This window comes from Cibotium barometz, chromosome 7 (genome assembly GCF_041138505.1).
Source record: "Cibotium barometz isolate CiBa-2024 chromosome 7, ASM4113850v1, whole genome shotgun sequence".
NCBI lineage: Eukaryota > Viridiplantae > Streptophyta > Polypodiopsida > Cyatheales > Cibotiaceae > Cibotium > Cibotium barometz.
The window spans coordinates 13,123,322-13,145,913 of record NC_141052.1 but is presented as its reverse complement, the minus strand read 5'-3'; positions in this window follow the sequence as shown (position 1 = coordinate 13,145,913).

The following is a 22,592-nucleotide window of genomic DNA, read 5'->3' as shown; positions in this document are numbered from 1 at the left end:
CTGAATTCCAAATATTAAAATAATTTTCCCTGAAACAGAAGTTCAAAAAGATTTTCAGAAGGTGCATTAGAAATCAAGTATAATCTGTTCAAGAGGCCTTATCCTCCTAGGGGTCCAGATTCTTTTGAAATTTTAAATTAAGGTTCCTATGGACCAATAAGATTCATCCAAATGTAAGGAGGAGATAAATGGAAGAATAAAAGAAAAATCCTCCAAAAATGAGTAAATACTCACATAAGATGAAGAGTTGACTAAGGACAAGGTTAATAGTTAAAAAAGAGAGATATTTAGAAGAAATGATGCATTTTTGACACCTCAGTATGGGGGAATTCCCCTCATGAAGGAGGCCCCTATTTCACATGTGTGGGAGAGTTTTAAACTCCCAAATAATGAGATATTTTTATCTCTCTTGTTTCAACTAGATCCAAAAAGTGAGCTAAACTGACCTAAAACTGGTCAAAAATTGACCAAACTGATCTCGAAAATTCTAGAATCAATTTGCTTGGTTAGAGGCTCACTTTTCCCTTTAAATAGAAGCCTTCCCCTTTGTTGAAGCTTAATAGTGTTTTTGCACTGTTACTCTACTTCTCTCGAGAGCCAAAAACTGTGAATTTACTCATAATTCATTATTTTTTGACCTTTCCCTCTTCTAAAGATTGGTGGACACTCTTGTTTCAAACAAGAGTAGATGCCTCAAACCATCAAGCCAAAGAAAAGCTCTCAAATTCATCTTGTAAGTTGGAGATTCTTCTCTTTTCTATTTCATTTTATGGTTTTTATGATTTTTGTCTTCTTTAAAGTGAATAATGATGTTATGCCCCTCTCTTCTTTAGTAAATCCAACCCTTCTTTATCCTAGATGAATGATTAATGGATAGAATCAAGTTTTTCATAATGTTTTTCTTAAATAAGTAGAAAATGTTAAATTAGAATGATTTAAATACTCTTGGTGAAATTCTAGTTGATTTTAGAGAGTTAAAAATTGAAAAATGGTCAGCCATACAAAGGAGGTTATGGCAATTTTTTCTAAAAATTGTGTAAAATAAGTTTTACCTTTTATTATTCAAAAAGAGTAATCCCCATCGTATATGTATTCTTAAAGTGTTATTTTTCATTCTAAGTATAGAAAAATGCATACTAGAATTATTTTATTATAAAAGTGTTATTTTCTTTAGAATTAATTTCTATGCATAGAAGGATGCATATTGAAATTTTTATTTTGATTATAAAAGTGTTACTTTTATCATAATTAGATTTTTATGCATAATTAAATGCATAAAAGAATTTTGTTTTTATTATAAAAGTGTGACTTTCATCAAAATTGGATTTTATGCATAGAAAGATGCATAAAGAATTTTATTTTTAATTCAAAAGAGTTATTTTTATAAATTTTAATTTTATGCATAAATAAATGCATAAAGAATTTTATTTTTATTCCAAAAGAGTTATTCTTATCAATTTTGATTTTATGCATAGAAAGATGCATAAAGAATTTTATTTTTAATTTAAAAGAGTTATTCTTATCAATTTTGATTTTATGCATAGAAAGATGTATAAAGAATTTTATTTTTAATTAAAAAGAATTATTTTCATCAATTTTGATTTTATGCATAAATAGATGCATAAAGAATTTTTTTTTAATTCAAAAGAGTTATTTTCATAAATTTTAATTTTATGCATAAATAGATGCATAAAGAATTTTATTTTTATTTCAAAAGAGTTATTCTTATCAATTTTGATTTTATGCATAGAAAGATGCATAAAGAATTTTATTTTTATTCCAAAAGAGTTATTCTTATCAATTTTGATTTTATGCATAAATAGATGCATAAAGAATTTTACTTTTAATCCAAAAGAGTTATTCTTATCAATTTTGATTTTATGCATAAAAGATTTATTTTTATTTCAAAAGTATTATTTTCATTGAAATTGAATTTATGCATAGATAGATGCATAAAAGATTTATTTTTATTTTGAAAGTGTTATTCTCATTAAAATGGAATTTATGCATAGTAAAATGCATAAAAGGTTTATTTTTAATTCGAAAGTGTTATTTTCCTTAAAATTGAATTTATGCATAAATGATGCATAAAAGGATTTTTATAAAAGTGTTATTCCTACTAAAGTTGTCTTTATGCCTAATTAGATGCGTAAATAATCTTTACATCAAAAAATTAGAATTCTCTTACATTCTATAAATAGATGTGATGAGATGTGATAGGAATCAGATAGATGTAAATGGATGGATGGAAGTGATATGAATCAGATAAATGTAAATGGATGAATGGATGAGGATGTTTGTGAATGTGAATGTGAATGTGAATGTGAATGTGAATGTGAATGTGGAATGTGGATATGGATGTATGGATGCGGATGTGGATGTGGATGTGGATGTATGAATGTGGATGTGGATGTATGAATGTGGATGTGGAAATGGATGTGTGGATGTATGAATGTGGATGTGGATGTGGATGTATGAATGTGGAATGTGGATATGGATGTATGAATGTGGAATGTGGATATGGATGTATGGATGTGAATGTGGGTGTGGATGTATGAATGTGGATGTGGATGTGGATGTATGAATGTGAATTTGGATGTGGATGTATGAATGTGGAATGTGGATATGGATGTATGAATGTGGAATGTAGATATGGATGTATGGATGTGAATGTGGATGTGGATGTATGAATGTGGAATGTGGATATGGATGTATGAATGTGGAATGTGGAAATGGATGTATGGATGTGGATGTGGATGTGGATGTGGATGTATGGATGTGGATATGGATGTGGATGTGGATGTATGGATGTAGATATGGAATGTGGATGTGGATGTATGAATGTGGATGTGGATATGGATGTATGAATGTGGATGTGAAAATGGATGTATGGATGTGGATGTGGATGTGGATGTGAAAATGGATGTATGGATGTGGATGTGGATATGGATGTATGGATGTGGATATGGATGTGTATGTATGAATGCGGATGTGGAATTGGATGTATAGATGTGGATGTACGAATGTGGATGTGTATGTGGAATAATGATTGCGAATGTGTATGTGAAATGATGAGACGTCGATATGAGTGAATGGATGAGATGTGATGACATATGAATTGGGATGTGAATAAATGATATGTGATGTGAATGAATCTGATGTGATGAGATGGAAAATGATGTGATTGGATGAGAATGAGTACACATATGAATCTGATGTGATGAGATGAAAAATGATGTGATTGGATGAGAATGAGTACACATATGAATTGAATGTGGAATAAGTAATGTGGACTGATGAGGGATAATGTAAAAAGACGAGAGTTCATTATAGAAATTGTAATTGTGACCTATTTGTAAATGACTGTTTTATGTCAAGAATGTTGGGGAAGCATTTTGATCGTCTTGTGATTAAGATCGTGGAGACCAAACTGATAAAGTTGCAACAGCCTGACGGAGAGTCAACGGAGGACGTCTCGCGTAGCAAGGTCGACCGAGGTCTTGACTAGCCTCGGTTTGATTTAAATAGTGAGGTCTTGACTAACTGAGGTCTTGACTAGCCTCGGTTTGATTTAAATGGTGAGGTCTTGACTAACTGAGGTCTTGACTAGCCTCGGTTTGATTTAAATGGTGAGCTTCCCGGTACAGTGGATGAGGGACCAAGCAAGCAGCCTATGAGTGAAGCGCTAGGTGACTTGCGAAGGATCTTAGAGGGTGCTGACAGTGCTCGGGCTCTGGGTCACCGAAGATACCCACACGTGCGTCGTAAGAGTTGTTTTCTGAAACTGAGTATGGATCTGGTTGATTGACCTTGCTGGTCCTCAACTAATGAGTCCATAGCTCTCTTATATGGATCTGTTGGTTGATCTTGCTAATCTTCAACGAGGATTCCATCTTGATTTTTATAAGTGAATATTTACCGGGTACTATGAGCTAGGAACTATCGAAAAGGCCCCTGAGTGAACAGGTGGTGAGCGTTCTAGTTGCCAATGATGCCATAGATACCCCATCTTGATTTTTATAAGTGAATATTTACCGGGTACTATGAGCTAGGAACTATCGAAAAGGCCCCTGAGTGAACAGGTGGTGAGCGTTCTAGTTGCCAATGATGCCATAGATACCCCAGCGAAGGAATGATTGGAAATTAAGACTCAACCAAATATTTTGGAGGATTGTGATCAGTGATACTATGGTTTCATTAAATGATTGTTTTAATGATGGTTGAATCTGAGAAAAAGGCAATTTCGTAGTGGGTGTGTAAATGGCATGACTGGTGTTAAATTTACATGAATATTCGACTAGGGGGCCTGGGAACTCTTTTCCTCCCTGGTACCTGGGACAAAACCTAACCAAATTCTAAATTGGATCCCATCACTACAGTGGTTGGGCGGTTGGCTAACCCATGGGACTGGATGGGGTCAGTTAGGCTGCACTGATGGGACTGGATGGGGTCAGTTAGGCTACACTGATGATGGATCCCTAAACTGAGACTCAAATTTTGTTATGGTACGTTTGATAAAGTAAATCCCAGTCAAAAATTGTTCTATGGAAAAGAATCAATGGCTGTGCCTCTCAATGAGGAAAAAAGCGTTGGTCTCTATGATCCAAGTACAATCTTTTCCCCGATCTGACCAAGGAACTTACGGGCTCGATCAGATCGATTCAATTAGTTAAGGCTTTTGACTACGTTAGAGAAAAGTTATCCTGGAGGAATCACCCGTGCTTTTCGAATAAGGGAAGTTTTTCCAGGTTCGGTTTTTAGGAGAACCGATGGGTTAGTCTCCTGTCCAGATATCCGTGGGCGAGGCCCCGAGTATGGGACCTTGCCCCGCGCAAGAAGTGCTACTTTTGCTGCCTAGCACCCCGAATCCGTTGCACGGTGGGGACGGGGATCTCACAGCTGGTATTAGAGCGATTTGACTAATGAGGATCAACCAAAAAGCCAAAAATATCAAAAATTTATGAAGTAGCAGTATAAGATCAGAATTGTGTGATGCAATTCATACAAATTGTTATTTGAACTAAAATTCATAAATTAGTAATTGGGTCTTCACATGGAAGTACCACAATTGCATGGAATCCCCGACTTGCTTGAGGCCTAGACATGATGGTCTTTACCTTATAGTTCCAAGGACCGTGACTACCCGTATATATCGAGGGTATGGCAGTATATACGAGTAAATCTAAGACTTGAAATTATAAGCATTAATTCTATCCAGATGATGAATTCGAATGTGGTTGATATGATTTTTAAATTCTGGTTGTGAACTGATGAGTTGATTTGGATTCTGATTGAAAAATGATTATTCTTGAAATTTGGTTGAAATGTAATAAGATGAGCAAAAACACAATGAGGATGAATGGGACGAGTCCCTGTGATGATGTTCATAACTGGAATGACGTTAATGACTTCAGCAAATCACTATGAGATTAGTGGATTGTGCTAGCAGATTACTACTGTTAACTTTTGATAAGTGGATCAAGTTAAGGGAAAAAAGTGTTGGTCTCTATGATCCAAGTACAATCTTTTCCCTGATCTGACCAAGGAACTTACGGGTTTGGTCAGATCGGTTTAGTTAGTTAAGGCTTTTGACTACGTTAGAGAAAAGTTATCTTGGAGGAATCGCCCGTGCGTTCCGAATAAGGAAAGTTTTTCCGGGTTCGGTTTTTAGAAGAACCAATGGATTAGTCTCTTGTCTAGATATCCGTGGGTGAGGCCCCGAGTGTGGGACCCTACCCTACACAAGAAGTGCTACTTCCGCTGCTAGCACCCCGAATCCATTGCACGGTGGGGATGGGGATCTCACATTTAGCTTTTAACTTTGTGTCTACCGGATTCATTTTGACAACGTAAATGATCTGCTTCTTTCTAAGTCCTTTTAGTAACTTAGAAGCTTTTACTAATTGCAGACTTGGGGATCCTGAAATTCCGGTTCCTTGAACTTGGTTTCCGTGAAGGTCACGGAAAGAAATGGTTCCATTATGACAGTGAATGTCAGCTTGATTTTTGTGGAGCCAATCCATTCTAAGGATCCTGTCGAAAACTCCCAAAGGTAAGACTCTGAACTGGCACTCAATTATATTACCATCTAGATTGAACTGAATATGATTGGTGAGTGAAAAGAATCTTCCCACTGGCCAATTCAGCTTGCATAGGTTTCCCTGATTATTGATTACTTTTTATAAAAGAATGAATTTCAATAGAATTAAATTCTATGTATAGAAAGATACATATTGATAATTTTTTATTATGAAAGTGTTACTTTCTTCATTATGGATTTTTATGCATAAAATAATGCATAAAAGTATATTTTTTTATTTTAAAAGAGTTACTTTCATCATATTGATTTTTATGCGTAAAATAATGCATAAAAGAAAAAAAATTATAAAAGTGTTACTTTTATCATTATTGATTTTTATGCATAAAAGTATGCAAAAAAGAATATATTTTTTATTATAAAAGTGTTACTTTTATCATTATTGATTTTTATGCATAAAAGTATGCATAAGAGAATAAAGGGAGCCTCTAACCAAGCAAACTGATTCTAGAATTTTTCAGATCAGTTTGGTCAATTTTTTGACCATTTTTAGTTCAGTTTAGCTCACTTTTTGAATCTAGTTGAAACAGGAGAGAGGAGAGATAAAAATATCTCATTATTTGGGAGTTTAAAACTCTCCCACACATGTGAAATAGGCACCTCCTTCATGAGGGGAATTCCCCCATACTGAGGTGTCAAAAATGCATCATTTCTTCTAAATATCTCTCTTGTTTAACTATTAACCTTGTCCTTAGTCAACTCTTCATCTTATGTGAGTATTTACTCATTTTTGGGGTATTTTCCTTTTATTCTTCCATTTATCTCCTCCCTAAATTTGGATGAATCTTATTGGTCCATAGGAATCTTAATTTAAAATTTCAAAAAAATATGGACCCCTAGGATAAGGCCTCTTGAACAGATTATACTTGATTTCTAATGCACCTTCTGAAAATCTTTTTTTGAACTTCTGTTTCAAGGAAAATTATTTTAATAAGATGAGATATTTTTCCATCCAAAAATATTTAATAACTGAATCACCTCTCTCTAGAAGATTTTCTCTCTCTAGGCCAAAACAGGTATAAACAAGATCTTTTATATTTCTGAAGAGGGATTTGATTACAGGGAGAGAATTTGGACATCATGAGGGGCTGGGGGAGAAATCTTACATTCTACCCCACTTAAAAAACGCGAGATGTCCTCATCTCGCAAGTGGAGCATGATCTCTTTCATCCTACCAGCCAGCCGCACGGTATAAGAATTTTGTGAGTAGAGAGGAGACTGCTAGCTTGCCTTGCGGCTTTGAACAGATAGCATGGAGCAAGTATTTGGCCCAATTCATTGGCACACCCTAATGGACGCAAGCAAGGGGGGAGAGGTTACATTGGCTAAAATGGTCCACCCCCAGTGTATGGTGAGGAGGAATAAGAGAGCTCATGCGGGCATCACCAACTCTTGACAGGTGATGTTGTGCCATTCGATTCCATCCTTGGTCCGTGAAAGGTATCGTGCGCATGTCGCGTGATGTGGCTATGATGTAGATAGGGCTACTCGAGTCTGCAGAGTTGGAGTGCATCCCTAACCAAATCAAGACTAGGTTGTACTATAAGGGGAGCGCCTTTAGAATCTAGCACCTACCTAATAGCCTTCTGGCATTGTAACTCTCGATGAAATAGAGACAGTTGAGGAGGTCGGGTCCCTAGGGCTACATGGTGGGCAAACCACCAAGCCCAATTTACTCCAGGGCACATGACGTTGCAGGCTTAGTGATGGCACGGTAGTAGGGTTTTGTATATTAGAGCAACTTGTGCTCCACTTTATTAGTGTTCTTCATGAGGTTGTGGATAGCATGGCTGTAAGATTCCTCCCTCCATCTCTTGAGGTGTAAAGGTGTAAGAGCCTCCCCTTTTGTTCTTGAAATTATTCCCCTCTCTGAAATAGAAGAAAGATCTTGTTTTACCCTGTTTTGGCCTAGAGAGAGATAATCCAAAATTGAGATATCTTTGGATATAAAAATCCTCCTAGTGTCTAAAATGGATTCCCCTGAAACAAAAGTTCAAAATGAACTTTCTAATGTGCATTAGGAATTAATTGAAAATGTGTATAAGGGACCTTAGCCTAAGGGTCTACATTTTCAGAAATGTTTGGATTATGTCCAATTAAGGTTCCAATGGGCCAATTGGATTAATCTAAGTGTTGGGATGAGATAAATCCAAAATATTAAAAGAAAATACCCAAAAATGAGTAAATTCTCACATAAGATGAAGAGTTGACTGAGTACAATGTTTATTAGTTAAAAATCATGAGATATTACTAAAAAAAATGAGATATTTTAGAATAATGATGCATTTTTGACACCTTGGTAAGGAGAGGGGGACTCTTGAGGTAGGTGCCTTTTTCACATGTGTGTAAGGGTTTTTATTTCAAAAAATTGTGATATTTTTATCTCTCCTCTCTCCTGGATCAAACCAAATCAAAAAGGGAGCCAAACTGGTCCAAATCTTATCCAAATTGAGTCAAACTAAACCTGGAAAATACTAGAACCCAGTTGGACTTGGGTAGTGGCCTCCCTCACCTATAAATAGACCCTGAGTCATTTGTAAAAAAATATTGGAGCTATACCATGCCAGTATTTTATTAAAATAATCATATTTTCTATTATCCCTTAAATTTTCCTCTCTCTTGGGAACTTGGAGCTCTCTCTCTCTACAACAACTCTTGGAGTTGCTCTTATCCTCTTGGTGGACTAATTGATTGGTCGGGAGCTTCACTACTAATAGAGAATCAAGCCAAACTTGGAGGCAAAATCAAATTTTTATGGGTTTTTCCAATTTATCTCAATGACTTTCTTCTTCTCAACCCCTCTCAAGCTTGAGAAGCTTTCTAAATAATTGTTTTAATTCAAATCAAGCTTTCCCTTAAAGTCTTAATGCTTAATTAAGAGAAGTTAATCTTTATGCTTATTTGTAATGCTTTTTTTAAATAAATGTCTCTCTCTAAAAGAATAGCCATATTTATGGCTAAATCCCTTGAAAAAGCATGCTTCTCAATGATAGTCTCTTAATTCAAAGCTAAACTCTAGGCTTGATAAGCTAGAGATTAAGAAAATGGTATTTTTATGATTTTGTGTTAACAAAATAATGGTTATTTATTTTAGATTATTTATAAGTAGTTAAAAACTACTTTGAATGATTCTAAATGAGAAATAGATTATCCTATCAATTTGGGAAAAGAGAAATAATGGAACTAGCTTAATCTAGTGAGATAATCATAATTAAGTTTATGATTATGGTTAAAATTTTGATTTAAATTCATAGTTTAATTTTAAGCATAAAAGAGAAACTACTATCATATTTTCATTACAAGCTTTTATTCTGTAGAGAAAAAAAATTAAGAATTATCAGTAATAGCAGCGAAGCTATGGCAAAATTTTTAAAAAATAATACATATCTTATTTTTATGCATAATGCTAAAAGAGGACTTCGTAGCATATACTGGGATTGGACATCCTATGCAAAAAGAATGATTTTTATCATATTCATGAGAAATAACTTTTTTGTAATTATGCATAATTAATTGATTATGAGAAAAGAGTAAATTTTGGTAAATTTATTTTTATACAAAAAGAGGAATTCCCATGATATTTGAGATCCAAGTAATTAAATGGTAAAAGAGAAATTTTTGGTAAATTTATTTTATGCAAAAAGAGGAATTCCCATGATAATTGAGATCCAAGAAATTAAATGGTAAAAGAGGAATTTTTGGCATAATTCAAATTATGAGTATTTATCAGAAGTGGAATTTTGAGTATTATTATTTTTATTGGGAAATATGGGTAGAATTGATTTTTGTAAATCCCATGAATCTTTTACTCGAAAAGAAGAATATTGAATATATTTTAATTGAGAAATTTGAGAAAGAATATGAAAATATCCATCAAGAAAACTTGGATAATTCTTATTCAGAAAAGGGAATCTACAATCCCTGGGAGGATCGAGGATCCAATGAGTAAATAGAAGTTTAGAATTAGTTCTCATTAATGAAGCTTAAGGAATGAAAATAAAATATGTAAATGAATGAGATGTGGATGAGATGTGATGTGATGTAAATGGATGTGGATGTGAATGTGATAAGATGTGAATGTGATGAGATGTGAGCGGATGTTGATGATGAGATGTGATGTGATGTGATGTAAATGGATGTGGATGAGATGTGATGTGATGTAAATGGATGTGGATGTGGATGGGAATGTGATAAGATGTGGATGTGGATGGGAATGTGATAAGATATGAATGTGATGTGAGGAGATGTGAGTGGATGTGATGAGATGTGGATGAGATGTGATATGATGTAAATGGATGTGAATGTGATGTAAATGGATGTGGATGTAAATGGATGTGAATGTGATGTAAATGGATGTGGATGTGAATGTGATGAGATGTGAATGAGGGTGATGTGATGTAAATGTATGAGAATGATATGTGAATGAGGGTGATGAGATGTGATGATATGTGAATGAGGGTGATGTGATGTAAATGTATGAGAATGATATGTGAAGTGATAGATGTGCATGTGAATAATGTTAAAATTACAGCAATGTGATGAGCTATGGTGGATCAAATGCTAGAATCAACATCATTAACAAAGAGATTAGACGATAACTAAGACGTGATTAGTGAGCAATTAATTAATAGCTTAATGTAGGCATGGATAATCAAAAACCAGCAAGTTCTCATTAGGCCAATGCCTCAATTTATAGAGTTTACATCCAAGCATCTAATCCCACTGATTTCTCCTTGATTCACTCCACCTCTTTTGCTTGATTCTCTCCACCTCTTCACTTTTCCTAGAATATCTCCACACTTCCTAAATCTTCTCATGCTACCCTTTATTCTCTCTGAGTAGATTCTTCTCACCTTTTCACAGGTTCTCTCACATTTATAGATTCTCTTTTACTGCCTCTAGCCAAGGGCTTGTTCCAGCACACACCCTATTCACTTGTATATTTCAACACCTCCCCTCAAGTGAATACTCCTAGCACACCTGGACCCTATACCAAGTTTCCCTCTTACTTGATAGTCCCCGCGACCAGTGCCTCAAGTCCCTAAACTCATAGTCCTTGACACACTCTCTCTCTCTATGTGTCCAAGGCTACTATAAGTGCCCGTGACCTTGACTAAAGTTCTCACACATACATCTACCACATGGCCTACATCATCGGTGGCTCAGAGGTGGTTTTACTCTGTTGGGGTAGGTTACATTGGGTTGTGGGGTTTCTCTCTCTCTCCCTCTCTCAGAAAAGATGATCCGACTCCACTTCCTTAGGAGCCTCCATGAAGTTTGCCGATGTCGTTCCTTCTCCACTGGGTTTGCTGTAGCAGTCTCTTGCCATGTGTCCTGGCTTTCCACAGTTGTGGCAAGTGAAGGTCCTTCCTCCTACTCTGCCTCTTCCTCGTCGTCCTCGTCCTCGAGAGAATCCTCCTCGGGTGAAGAATGCTTTTTCTTCTCCTACTATTGAGTCGAGCCATTTCTTCTCTTTACCTCTGCTCTCTTGCTCTAGTAGAGCTCCTTCTATCTCGTGTAGCTTCAATCCAAGTACATTCTTTAGTATTGCTACAATATTTTCATATTCACCTTTGTCCACACTCTTCAGAAGCACTGCTAGAGCCTCATCATCTTCTTCCTTTTTGCCAATAGCTGCCAGTTGTTGCTTTAATGCTTTTATATCTTTTCAAGTGTGTGATTAAAAGTTCACTTTCCTTCATATCCTATTTGTAGAATTGCATTAACAGATTTATCTTTGAATTTTTAGCTTGTGTGCCAAATAATTTATTGAGTTCATCCCATGCATATTTTGCACATTGTATCCCTGTGATGTGATGAATGATTTCATCATTTAAAGTGAGTGTAATAAGTCCCAATGCTTTTTCATTCCTGCTCTTCCACTCATTTTCCCCTCTCACCTCTGGGCATTCATCTCTTCCCTCAACTAGCCCCCACAGATTTTTCCTCATGAAAGCAGATACATGGTTTTTGTCTGCCATGTGTAACATTGTGCGAATCCCAAGCAATGATTTCTTGGAAATGACCCCGTAAGAGAAGAGCAAAGAAAAATTCATTCTTGTCTCACTGTTAAAGTAATTTTGCTGGTCTTAATTTTGATGATGAATCTTATGCTTTTCAGTTCACTCTTTCTTTTTGAGTTCTAAAATCTTGTCTTTTATGTTACATGACCTTGATTGTACTATGGAGAAGAGTACATACACACCCAATGTCATTAAGGGGGGACTCTATCTCATTCTTGGAAATGACCCACAAGAAAAGAGCAAAGAAAAATTCATTCTTGTCTCATTTTTAAAGAAAGTAATTTTGCTGGTCTTAATTTTGATGATGATTAAGGTAGCCCAAGATAGGCAAAAGTAGTATGCAGATAAAAAGAGATCAGAGAGAGAGTTTGAAGAATCAGAACTCATCTCATCAAATAACAATTCACTCAGATCATATCATTCAAATCCTTATCACAATAATATGGTCCATTAGAGCAAAATTTCCATCTGAACAGTCCTCCATGGGAATTTCAATTATAGAGATTTTTAATTTGTCATCCCTTAACTTGATCCCCTTGGTCAAGTGTTAACAGAAGAAATCTTTCAGCACAATCCACTAATCTCATAGTGATTTGCTGAAGTCATTAACATCATTCTAGTTACGAATATCATCACAGGGACTCGCCCCATTCATCCTCATTGTGGTTTTGCTCAACTTATTACTTTTCAACCAAAATTCATGAATCATCATTTTTTAATCAGATTACAACCTTTTATTGCTACTTCATAAATTTTTTACATTTTTGGCTTCACGGTTGATGCACATTAGCCAAATTTGCTCTGATACACCAGCTGAAAGATCCCTGTCCCCATCGTGCAACGAATTCAGGGGTGCCGCAGCAGCGGAAGTAGTACTTCTTGTGCCGGGCAAGGTCCCTCACTGGGAGCCTTGCCCAACGGATATCCGGACAAGAGACTAATCCATCGGTTCTTCGAAAATCGAACCCGGAAAAACTTCCCTTCCAGGATAATTTTACTGTAACGTAGTCAAAAGCCTTGACTAACTGAACTAATCTGATCGAACCCGTAGGTCTCTTAGTCAGATCAAGGAAAAGATTGCACTTGGATCATAGAGACTAACGCTTTTCTCCTAATTGAGAGGCACAGTCGTTGATTCTTTTCCATAAAACAATTTTTATCCCGAGATTTACTTCATCTATCGTACCATAACAGAATTGAGTCTCATTTCAGAGATCCATCAGTCCAGCCATCCAGTCCCGTGGGTTAGCCAACCATCCAATCACTGTAGTGATGGGATCCAATTAAGAATTTGGTTAGGTTTTGTCCCGGGTACCAGGGAAAAGAGTTCCCAGACCCCCTGGTCGGATATTCATGCAACTTAGAACTAGTCACACAACTTACACACCCAATATGAAATTGCCTTTTTCACAGATTCAGCTGTCTTTAAAACAATCTTTTAATGAAACTATAGTATCACTGATCATAAACCTCCAAAATATCCGGTTGAATCCTAATTTTCAATTTTTCCTTCATCGGTGTTCCTATGGCATCATCGGCAACCAGAATGCTCACCACCTGTCCACTCAGGGGCCTTTTCAATAGTTCGTAGCTCATAGTTATCGGTAATATTTTCACTTATAAAAATCAAAATGGAATATCCATTGAAGATCAGCAAGATCAACCAGCAGATCCATATAAAAGAGCCATGGACTCATCCGTTGAGGACCAGCAAGGTCAATCAACCAGATCCATGCCCGAATTTAGAAAATAACTCTTACTCCTTGTTCCAATATCTTCCCCGACGCACGTGTGGGTATCTTCGGTGACCCCAGAGCCCGAGCACCATATGGTTAGCACCCTCTAGGATCCTTCGCAGGTCACCTACGCAGGTCACCTAGTGCTTCACTCATAGGCCGCTTCCTTGGTCCTTCATCCACCATACCAGAAGCTTACCATTTAAATCGAACCACGGCTGGTCAAGACCTCGGTCGACCTTGCTACGCGAAACGTCCTCCATTGACTCTCCATCAGCTGTTGCAATTTTATCAAATTAGGTCCCCACCATGACCTCATTCACAAGACGGTCAAAATGCTTCCCTAGCATTCTTGACATAAAACAACTATTTAAAAACAGGTCAGAATCACAGTTTCTATAAGGAACTCTCATCTTTCCACATTGTTCCACATCAATCCACATTATTTAAATCACATCCATTTCATATGTATTCGCATTCTCATCCAATCACATCATTTTCATCTCATCACATCTTTCCGCCTTCATCCTCATCAAATCTCATCCACTCGCATCTACCCATCTCCACATCTCATCACATCACATTCATTCACATCTCATCCATTCATAACTACCCTGGTCCACATCACATCCATTTCACCTCACATCACATTCATTCACATCTATCCCGATTCACATCACAGTCACTTATATCCATCACATTCATTCTCATCACCATCCCATCACATACATAACATCACATCACATCTATCCACATCATATCTCATTCATACACATCTCATCTCATTCATCCACATCCATCCAATCGTTCACATGTACGATTACCCAATCTATTCACATTATATCTATCCACATCACATCTATCCACATCATATCTCATTCATACACATCTCATCTCATTCATCCACATCCATCCAATCGTTCACATGTACGATTACCCACATCTATCCACATCACATCTATCCACATCATATCTCATTCATACTACACATCTCATCTCATTCATCCACATCCATCCAATCGTTCACATGTACGATTACCCACATCTATTCATACATTCATATCTATCACTTCACATCCACATATATTCATGTCACATCACATCTCTTACATCACATCACATTCTTTCACATACACATCCACATCCATCCAATCGTTCACATGTATGATTACCCACATCTATTCATACATTCATATCTATCACTTCACATCCACATATATTCATGTCACATCACATCTCTTACATCCACATCACATTCTTTCACATACATATCCACATCCATTCTTTCACATACATATCTACATCCATTCTTTCACATCAATTCTTCACATCCATTCTTTCACATACACATTCGCATCCATTCTTCACATATACATTCGCATCCATTCTTCACATATACATTCACATCCGTTCTTCACTTATACATTCACATCCATTTTCATCACATATCATCCACTCATATCCCATATCATTCATTCCTGATTCACATTACATGACATCTCATCCATTCATTCACATCTATCTGATTCACATCACATCTATTCGCCTCACATCTCATCACCTCTTTTCACATCACATCACATCCATCCATTCATTCACACCTATCTGATTCTCATCACATCTCATTTCATCTATTCACCTCACATCTCATCACCTCTATTTAGATCACATCCATCCATCCATTCATTCACACCTATCTGATTCTCATCACATCTCATTACATCAATTCACCCACATCTCATCACCTCTATTCACATCACATCCATCCATCCATTCATTCGTATCTGATTTTCATCACATCTCATTACATCTATTCACCTCACATCTCATCACCTCTATTCACATCACATCTCATCCATCCATTCATTCGTATCTGATTCTCATCACATCTCATCACATCTATTCACCTCACATCTCATCACCTCTATTCACATCACATCCATCCATCCATTCATTCACACCTATCTGATTCTCATCACATCTCATTACATCTATTCACCTCACATCTCATCACCTCTATTCACATCACATCCATCCATCCATATATTCACACCTATCTGATTCTTCTCATCACATCTCATTACATCTATTCACCTCACATCTCATCACCTCTATTCACATCACATCCATCCATCCATCCATTCACACCTATTTGATTCTCATCACTATTACATCTATTCATAGAATTTAAACATAGAATTTAAGAGAATTCTAATTTTTATATCAAGATTCTTTACGCATCTATTTATGCATAAAAATCAACTTTAGTGGGAATAACACTTTAATATAAATCCTTTATGCATTTTTCTATGCATAAAAATCAATTTTAATGAGAATAACACTTTCGAAATAAAATAAAATCCTTTAAGCATCTTTCTATGCAAAAAAACAATTTTAATGAGAATAACACTTTCGAAATAAAAATAAATCTTTTATGCATCTTTCTATGCATAAAATCAATTTTAATGAGAATAACACTTTTGAAATAAAAATAAATCCTTTATGCATCTTTCTATGCATAAAATCAATTTTAATGAGAATAACACCTTCGAAATAAAAATAAATCATTTATGCATATTTCTATGCATAAAATCAATTTTAATGAGAATAACACCTTCGAAATAAAAATAAATCCTTTATGCATATTTCTATGCATAAAATCAATTTTAATGAGAATAACACTTTCGAAATAAAAATAAATCCTTTATGCATCTTTCTATGCATAAAATCAAATTTAATGAAAATAACACTCTCAAAATTAAAAAAATTTCAATATGCATCTTTCTATGCATAGAAATTAAATTTAATGAAAATAACACTTTTATAATAAAACAATTTCCATTATGCATCTTTTTATGCATAGAAATCAATTTTAATAATTAATATCAGTGATATCCATGCATATTCATAGGTGAATATGTACATGGAGTAATTAGAATATTTCTTTTAAAATGCACAAAGGGTGGGAATGAGTCTTTTGGAATAACATAAAAACAACTTTCTTTTCCATAAAATTCTGGAAAATTTTTCTATAAGCTCCTTTGTAGTAGGGCTGACCATTTCTCATTTTTATCATTCTAATTTCAACTTAAGTTAACCCAATCTAGATGTATATGACTCTAATCTACTCAATTTTCAAAAATCAAGAGAGTAAATAATAAGAAAAGTTTAATTAATCATTTAACTAATTTTTCTAGGATTAAGAAAGGCTGAATTGTAAAGAAGAGAAGGGGGTGGCCTTTTCCTTAAAGGCATAGCATTTGAATTTAATTCAAGCAACTGTAAAACAAGAAAATCAAGAAAACCATAGATTTAAAATTAAAAAAGTAAGGAAATTTAGCTTACATGGAGTTGTAAGCTTTCCTTTGGCTTGAGGGATTGAGGGTTCTACTCTTGTTTGAAGCAAGAGTGGCCACCAATTCACTTTGGAGAGGATTGGGCCAAAAACAATTGAATTATCAAGAAATTCAATGTAAATGGCTCAGAGCAGGAGTAGAGTAACAGTGCATAAACACCATTAAGCTTTTACAAAAGAGGGAGGCTTCTATTTTTAAGAAAAGTGAGCCTCTAACCAAGCAAACTGATTCTAAAATTTTCTAGATCAATTTGGTCAATTTTTGACCATTTCAGTTTAGCTTACTTTGTGGATCTAAGAGGAGAGATGAAAATATCTCATTATTTTTTAGTTTAAAACTCCTCCACACATGTGAAATAGGCACCTCCTTCACGAGGGGAGATCCCCACACTGAGGTGTCAAAAATGTATCATTTCCTCTAAATATCTCTTAATTTTTCACTAATAAAGCTTGTACTCAGTCAACTCTTCATCTTATGTGAGCATTTACTCAATTTTGGGAGTTTTTCTTTTATTCTTCAATTTATCTCCTCCCTACATTTGGATTAATCTTATTGGTCCCTTAATTAGACCATAATCCTAAAATTCCTAAAAATCTGGACCCTTAGGCTAAGGTCCTTTTTACCTATTGTCAATTAATTCCAATTGCACATTGGAAGGTTCTTTTTTAATTTCTGTTTCAAGGGAAACCATTTTAGACACTAGGAGGATTTTCATATCCAAAAATAATTTTGAATTACCTCCCTCTAGACATTTTCTCTCTCCAAGCCAAAACAAGGTAAAACAGGATCTTTCTTTTATTCAGAGAGGGGAATAATTTTAAGATCAGAAGGAGAGGTTCTTATACCTACACACCTCAAAAGCTGGAGGGAGGAATCTTACATCCTACCCCACTTAAAAAACACGAGATGTCCTCATCTCGCAAAATGGGAGGACAACTCTTTCCCTTAAGATTCAACTGATTCTGGGATTCCTTATAGTCTGGTGAACCCAACAGAATCGTGGGATAAAGATCTCTTATATAGAACTCATCATCAGATAACAATTCACTCAAATCATATCATTCAAATCCTTATCACAATATGGTCCATTAGACCAAAATTTCCATCTGAACAGTCCTCCATGGGAATTTCAATTATACAGATTTTTAATTTGTCATCCCTTAACTTGATCCCCTTGGTCAAGTGTTAACAGAAGCAATCTGTCAGCACAATCCGCTAAACTCGTAGTAATTTGCTGAAGTCATTAACGTCATTCCAGTTAACGAACATCATCACAGGGACTCGCACCCCATTGAACCGAAATTCAGGAACCATCATTTTTCAATCAGAATCCAAATTAATTCATCAATTCTCAACCAAAATTTAAAAATCATATCAACCACATTCTAATTCATCATATGGATAGCATTTATGCTTATAATTTCAAGGTCTTAGATTTACTTGTATATACTGCCACTAAAGAGCTACAGTTATACCCTCGGTATATACGGGTAGTCATGGTCCTTGGAATTTTAAGGTAAATATCATCATGTCTAGGCCTCAAGCACGTCAGGGATTCCATGTAATTGCAGTACTTTCATCTAAAGACCCAACTACTAATTTATGAATTTTAGTCTGAATATCAATTTGTATGAATTTCATCACACAATTACAACCTTTTACTGCTACTTCATAAATTTTTGACATTTTTGGCTTCATGGTTGATCCACATTAGCTAAATTTGCTCTGATACTAGATGAAAGATCCTTGTCCTCCCCGCCGCACAACGAATTCAGGGGTGCTAGTAGCGGAAGTAGCACTTCTTGCGCACGGCACGGGGCAGGGTCCCTCACTCAAGGCCTCGCCCACGGATATCCGGACAAGAGACTAACCCATCGGTTATTCCAAAACCAAACCCAGAAAAACTTCCCTCGCCCGGAAAGCACGGGCGATTCCTTCAGGATAATTTTACTCTAACGTAGTCAAAAGCCTTAACTATCTGAGCTGATCTGACCGAACTCGTAAGTCCCATAGTCAGATCAAGGAAAAGATTGCACTTGGATCATAGAGACCAATGCTTTTATCATACCATAACAAAATTGAGTCTCATTTTAGGGATCCATCAGTCCAGCCTAACCCCATCCAGCTAACCCCATCCAGTCCCATGGGTTAGCCAACCGCCCAACCACTATAGTGATGGGATCCAATTAAGAAGAGTTCCCAAGGCCCCTAGCCAGATATTCATGCAACTTAGAATCAAGAAAACCATAGATTTAAAATTAAAAAAGTAAGAAAATTTAGCTTACATGGAGTTGTAAGCTTTCCTTTGGCTTGAAGGATTGAGGGTTCTACTCTTGTTTGAAGCAAGAGTGGCCGGAGAGGATTGGGCCAAAAATAATTGAATTATCAAGAAATTCAAATGGCTTAGGGCAGGAGTAGAGTAACACTATTTATAGGAAAAAGTGAGCCTCTAACCAAGCAAACTGATTCTAGAATTTTCCAGATCAGTTTGGTCAATTTTTGATCATTTTTAAGTCAGTTTAGCTTACTTTTTGGATCTAGTTGAAACATGAGAGAGGAGAGATGAAAATATCTCATTATTTTTTAGTTTAAAACTCCTCCACACATGTGAAATGGGTGCCTCCTTCATGAGGGGAGATCCCCACACAGAGGTGTCAAAAATGCACCATTTCCTCTAAATATCTCTTAATTTTTCACTAATAAACCTTGCACTCAGTCAACTCTTCATCTTATGTGAGAATTTACTCATTTTTGGGGGTTTTTCTTTTATTCTTCAATTTATCTCCTCCCTACATTTGGATTAATCCTATTGGTCCATAGGAACCTTAATTGAATCTAAAAATTCTTGAAAATCTGGACCCTTATGCTAAGGTCCTTTTTACCTATTTTCAATTAATTCCAATTGCACATTGGAAGGTTCTTTTTGAATTTCTGTTTCAAGGGAAACCATTTTAGACACTAGGAGGATTTTCATATCCAAAAATATCTCAATTTTGAATTACCTCCCTCTAGACATTTTCTCTCTCCCCAAAAGAAGCCTTGTACATCTAAAGATCCTTGACAAAAAGAAGCCTTCTCATCATGCATAAAGGTCTCCATGCCAACTACCTCTTCCTTGTCTTCAAAACCAACATCTTTGTCAAATACATCCACAACCTCCAAGGTCTCAACCTCCAACAGCAGTAGTCCTATCTAGCACTACTATCCAAGAGAAAGCCTCTCCAATTGGTAGCACATGAAGGTGCACCATTCAACCTACAATTAAGTCTATCTAGCACTACTCCAAGAGAAAGTCTATCAAGCACATAGAAAGTGCACCACTCAGTCTCTAATAATAGTACTATCTAGCACTACTATCTAAGATAAGTCTATCTAGAAGTACTATCAAGCACTACTACCACCAAGACAAATTAGGTCTTAAGGAGATAACTTAATTTGAATTGTCATTCTCATTGTGGTATATCTTATTATAACTAGTAGGTTGTTACATGACTAAAAAAGTACATGCAATCGTTTTTTCATGCACCTTTTGGAGTCCCTATCCAACACTACTATCCAAGAGCAAACCCTTTATGGAGGGGGCATTCATAAAGTTGGGCACTCATAGGTTGCACATGAACCCATAAAAATAATGAACATATAAGCACCATGCATGTTGTATAACATCAAGCACTAGTTGGCAACAACTGGATCATGGAATATAGCATAGCCATAAACATGGGCTTCTCAATGAACATTGCAAGCTATGCCCCTCCATGTGATCTATATATAGGGGCTTAGCTCATAGAAGGATGGCACCTCCATAGAGCATTGAAGGAAAAGGTTCCATATGTAGAAAGACCTGGCCAAAAAAATCAAAGGAAAAAAGATTAAGAGGCTGAGTAAGGAATTTGAACAAAAAATCAAGGTAAGCCTTTTCATCCCAATAGAGGTTGGTTTCCGAGCCATTTGACCTCCATGAATCTAGCCAATCACTTACCTTAAAAGATGGTGGTTTTCAACCACCACCATGAATCTAGTCAATCACTTGCCTTAAAAGATGGTGGTTTTCAACCACCACCATGAATCTAGCCAATCACTTGCCTTCAATGAAGGTGGTTTTTTTACCAATGTTGTCTTTCTACAGGGATGGCCTTCTAGAAAGTAACAAAAATGACCCAAATATACCATCTTTTGATATATTTAGGGTTCCATTCATGATTAAAACTAGTTGTATAAGAAGAAACAAATGAGGCATTTCTGAGAAGGAAACATTCATCAATATTCATATTAAACTTTAAAGACTAAATGTACACAATCCTTGCAATCTTATACATGAGCACTCACTAAGACTTGGATAGACATGCATGTCCTCATCAAGATAGCTTTTATGGTCACATCTCATTGATTTCTACAATATCTAGATATAACTTACATATGAATACCTTGCCATAATATCGAAATCTCTTCAATTAATAGTGCCATATGTACATCCATGTTCTTTACTTAATAGTTCCATGTGTACATCCATGTTGTTTACTTTATATTTCCTTGGTACGAGAAGATAAAGTATCAGATGTCCCTTCTTATTGCTCATCCATTTGGCAAGATATTATAGTTCACTAAAACCACTTTGCCATGTGGACCATGCTATGGAATGTAGTCCTAATGGATTTATATCTTCCACACCTAAACCAAGTTACAAATGCCAAGGGCTCCTCCTTAAACTCTTGCCATTTTTTCTCTATACGTTTCCATGTTGCAAAATCAACCAAAAACATAAGACACCACCACTAGAGGGGTTTCTAGAGTGCCACATCATTAGAGTTACTATAAACTACACTTAAACATGTGTTATATTGGAGGAATGATTGAAAATATTTCAATACTTTTGCAAGAATTTTGTTTCCTTGCAAGCCTTATCGATATCAACAATAAGTGCCACATTTTAATTGTAAGGTCCCTTTCCAAGCCATGTATGTGTCTCTTTTAATATAGATTTCAATAAGAAAAAAAAGTGCACTTAGAGAAGAGTGAGACAATAAGGCTAGAAACATTAGGAAAGTGTTAGAATAAAAATATTAGCTCCAAAAAAAATCCTAAAAGAAATAAGAAGACAAGAATAGTTTTATTAAGAGATAAGTATCTCTAAAAATAGAAATTTGAATTTAGGTGATAAAAGGTCATATTTAGAGTACTTTTACATATTTGGAGTCCATGCATACTAAAAATGTGAAAAAGCAACGCGTTTCTAAAGATGGCACGTTTGCGGCTATATACAGATGTTTTTTCCTATTCTAGCCACGTAGGCTTGTAGACTAGATGCCTTCCGGTTCTTTTGACTGGTTATACAACCATATTTTGAGTTTTTATCAGAGAGTTATGGTCGAAACAATTTGCT